This window comes from Grammomys surdaster, unplaced genomic scaffold, assembly GCF_004785775.1.
Source record: "Grammomys surdaster isolate TR1022 unplaced genomic scaffold, NIH_TR_1.0 195, whole genome shotgun sequence".
Taxonomy (NCBI): Eukaryota; Metazoa; Chordata; class Mammalia; order Rodentia; family Muridae; genus Grammomys; species Grammomys surdaster.
In genome coordinates this window covers 1058084-1062495 of record NW_021604640.1, presented here as the reverse complement: position 1 = coordinate 1062495, position 4412 = coordinate 1058084, and the positions used below count along the sequence as shown (strand labels likewise).

The 4412-nt window shown below is 39.7% G+C and overlaps 1 pseudogene; it reads right to left on the bottom strand.

Moving 5' to 3' along the window:
* Nucleotides 1–1438: 1438 nt before the first annotated feature.
* On the bottom strand, nucleotides 1439–1964 carry LOC114623266 (annotated as a pseudogene).
* Nucleotides 1965–4412: the final 2448 nt, after the last annotated feature.

The following is a 4412-nucleotide window of genomic DNA, read 5'->3' as shown; positions in this document are numbered from 1 at the left end:
CTTTCTGAACTCTGGCTGTCTGGTTCAATTTAGCTGTTCTGGCTCAAATGCCTCTCCAAATTGACTTATTCAGTCTGGCTTCTTCAGCTTCTTGCTGAATTGCTCTGCTTGGAAAAACTGTCTCTGAATTCCCAGAATTGTACTACACTGACTGCATTGATTGTACTGACTTCATGAACTAGACAGAATTTTATTGCCTGAAGTCAACTGATCTCCCTCTCATTTGTCTATTCTCATGAGAGTTTGATGTCCTTTTTCAGGGTGTCAAATGTATCTCTGGTTCTGCCCCTTGATTAGACAATACTTCCAAACATGCCTGCTTTCTTATCAATATTGTTTGGGATTAAAGGTATACTAAAGGTATGTTTGCATTCTAGCCTCAGTAGCCATGTTGCTGGATTAAAATCTATAGGAAGCAAATGCTCACTGTGGATTTTGCAGTATCTGCTGGTGGTAATCTAAGAGTGATACTGGCTAGTGAATAGATGTCATGACACCTATACAAATGAAAATGATTCACTCATAATTTTTAATTTCCAAAAACTTGAATAATGTGTGAGTTTTGGTGCTAGGGGACAAGGCATTTACCTTGTTCCTAAAGTTCCTAAAGTCATCCGAGAAGAGCTACAAGTGATGAAGTTAAAAATGACTCATGAGAGCTTCCTAGAAAAATGCTTGATACAACTATGAAGCTCTGTTGGATAATGTACTTGTTTTAAGTATATGATAAAAGAAAGTAATAAAATTTCAGAGAGCAAAGAAAACAAAATAAAACCTGTATATAGTGTCATGACTGGCTGTCAGTAATTATTAAGTTCACATTAATAATGCCCAGAAAATAGAAGGTTGTGCATTATCTTTTTATTTTATCTAGGAATGCCATTTCCTATCAGCTCTTGATGTTAAGCACTATATCTCCTGTGGTTTATGTCACCTTGAATTGAATTTCCATTTCTTTTCTTTTATTGTTTTCCTTCTGTTCTTTCTCTCTTTCTCTCTTTTTCTTTCTTTCTTTCTTTCTTTCTTTCTTTCTTTCTTTCTTTCTTTCTCTTTTTCTTTCTTTTGTTTTTGCAATAAAACGTGTACAACTTTATTTAGATATTTATCTCAAAATGTTAAAAGTGTTAAAATGTGTTCTGAACTTCACATTTTTTGCAGTGCTAGGGACTGAATCTAGGAGTTCACAGAACTTTTAATCTAGGTAAGTGGGTCAAGATGCGTTCAAAGTTGTCCAACTCCAATAGAAAAGGGAAGCTTCAGGAAACACAGGACCAAACATGGGATCCTATAGAGAATGTCTTCTGACTTAGCACCACTCCAAGTCCCTCCTACTCAACCCCTTCCCAAACTATATTCATCAGAAAAAAAAACATTCTTTAACTTGTCCAGGAACATATGAAGAATGGTGCCTGTAGCAAGCAGCTACCTGACCAGAGGGCTAGGGCCTGTTCCTATGTTTTTTGGTAGGTAGGAAGTCACACAACTTAATTTCCTTTTCACTTACATCCTCACTTTCTTCTTCAGAAAGATCATTGTTTATACAAATGACCTTATGTTGACCAGTGATCTGCACAGAACTGGAACTGGACTTCAGGCAGAAGGTTACAGGTGGTTGGAGCTGGAAATCATCTAGACTGAGCCTGGGCTGGCAAGACAACCAGAGGTTGTCCACAGGAACTGCAATGTCCTGATTGTTATGATCCCAGGGCCACAACTTCTACCACATTACACTCATCCTTGGCCCCCTCAGTAAGGAACAGCATGTTCAATGCCAACACGTGTTCCTGATCATCCTCTTTCTCAATCTTGAAAGTAAAGGAGCTGGTGTGGCTGTAGAGCTCACAACTGATGAAGAAACTATCCACTGTGACTGTAGGAGGGCCCCTCGGGTCCTGGACATCCCCAGCCTGGGCCTGGCTCTCTTGATTCAAGAATGCTGAAGCAGCTATGGTGTCAAAGGCCATGCTGGAATGGCTTTCAGCTTTAATTGCCATTTCTAATGACATCCTTTTAAGAGCATACTGAGGAGGACTTTCAGGTGACATTGCTTAATTAATTTGGGACATTTTTTGACATGGTACTATGTGCTAGTATCTTCCTCTCTTCCTCTTTCCCTGAAATCATGCAAACTGTACCAAAGGAGAACCGTTCTTCCTGACAAGAAGGGAAATTTCACAGTAAAGTAAGCTCTGTGAGAAATGGATCACAGTGAATCACCATGAGAGTCAAACACTGTCAGAAGATGCTGGGTCTAGAGAGTATTGCTGTTATGACTCATTTTAGAGGGGAAACCAAACTATATAAATGGAAGAAAGCAACATTAATGGTTTAGAAATCACACTCCAGGAACTTCCTAAATTCTCTTGAAAGTGTATGCTTTAGTTCTAATTCTCTGAAACATCACAGTACCCAAAGTACAAATGACTGTGGGAAATATAAGAGGGCTTGATGAGTCACAAATGACTCTTGAATCTTCCCTAAGCACAGGTTCCCAAGGAAACACGAGAAATGTATTCAATTTATTTAGCTCTCAAACCAAGAATGAGCTGTATTTGCTTCCTTTGTGAAACCGCTTTCTTTTTGGCTCCTGCTTTTAAACTTTTCACCACAAAAGAAAGGATCTGCAAAGACATGTCAGAGCTCAAATTGCAGTGAGAACTTATCATGATAATTCATTTTAAACCATTACTATACTCTTCTGCCTCCACCAATCTCATGTATCTGTAGCACTTAAAAAATCACTTTAAGTTCATATATGCATCTATTTTTGGATGAAGGAAATAAATACAAGGAAGGACATGATTACTCCTAGGGATGATGGAGGAAATGTTTGTTTTAGATATAAGGGAGGGCATAAGAAGAGACAGAGACATCTTGGAGAATCTAGAGTGAATATGAGACTGAGCTGAACCATGTAGGAGAGGGGACAAGGGAGAGGGAAGAAGAGCTACCAAACAAAAGGGTGGCTTGGGCCAAAATAGTTATAGGGGCCAGAGGAACTGTGGGGAGGGAAGCCCAGTTCAGTATCTGAGGTGGAGAATTAATGGTAGAGGCTAGGTTGTGGTAGCCAGGAGGACCCTGTAACAGGTAGGGACAGAGGGATGCTACAAGAAACTGGTGAACAGCATCTTCCTTGAAATGTTAGTGGGAAGTTCAGCTAGCCATTTGTCCCAGGTTTGAGACCTATGGTATTTTGGTGAAGAATGTGGTTATTTTTTGCCCTTGTCTGCCTGACGCTAAGGTAAAGAAACAGATTAACTGCATTAAAAAAAGAGGACTCAGAAATGCCCATCATAGATTTTGTTTTCTGGTTAAGTTTCATGAAGAGCACTTTAAACCAATGTTAACAAGCTTAGAAAGGAAAACAGTATGGTATATGGTATATGGTATATGGTTCAAGTATTAAGGGGTACCAGGAAGTGAAATGGAGCTGAATCCTGGATTCAGGGAGATAACAATTTAAGGGAGTGGGACTTTGTGCCAAGATCCAGACCCAGCTAAATTTAGATTCAGGCATGGCGGTACACACCTTTAATCCCAACAGATAGGTATGCCAATTTCTGAGTTCACGATCAATCTACAGAGCAAGATCCAGGACAGCCAAGTTTAGGCAGTGAAGGAGTTGGAAAAGAACAAGCTAGTGATAATGTAATAGAACAAGGGGAATTTGTCCCAGATCCTGCAAGCAGTGGAACTCTGTAGCTTTGGACAAGTAGGTCTGGTTTTAGAGTCCATAATAGAAGAGACTACTGGGACAATTGATGCTGGTTATCTGGAAGTAAGAATTTAGTGGTTATTAAGAAGAGACTAGCATCTCTGAAGAGAATTCTGGTGTCTTCTGAGAGCACAAAGAAGCTATGTGCCATAGATAGCCAAGGTTTTAGCTCCTGCAGCAGGTGTACTTGGTTAAGTGTAAGAGTCACCCAGGTGGTGCTGGTTTTCAAGGCATGCAGTCATGAAGAACAGCTGAGGCTTGGCACTGTGAGAGGCCATGGAAGGCTGTTGGTGTCAGTTCAGCCTCAGTTGCACTTGACAGCTCAGGAATGAAGGGGTCAAACAAAGGCTTGGCACCATGAAGAGAGCCTTTGAGAGGCTATTGGTGAAGCCTAGTTACAGTGGAAAAATATTATTATTATTATTATTATTATTATTATTATTATTATATTGGTTATATTATATTAATTAAATTCATCTCTTATATCAAAAATAGAATTTTGCTGCTTTACCTGTTAATTTTTAGCTCTTAGAAATGGAGGGACAAAGATAGAGCAAAGGCTGATTGAATGGATGACCAACAACTAGTCCCACTTGAGACCCATCCCAAGGGCAAACACCAATCCCTGATACTATTAATGATACTCTGTTATGCTTGCACACAGGAGCCTAGCATGCCTGTGTTTTGAGATGCTCCA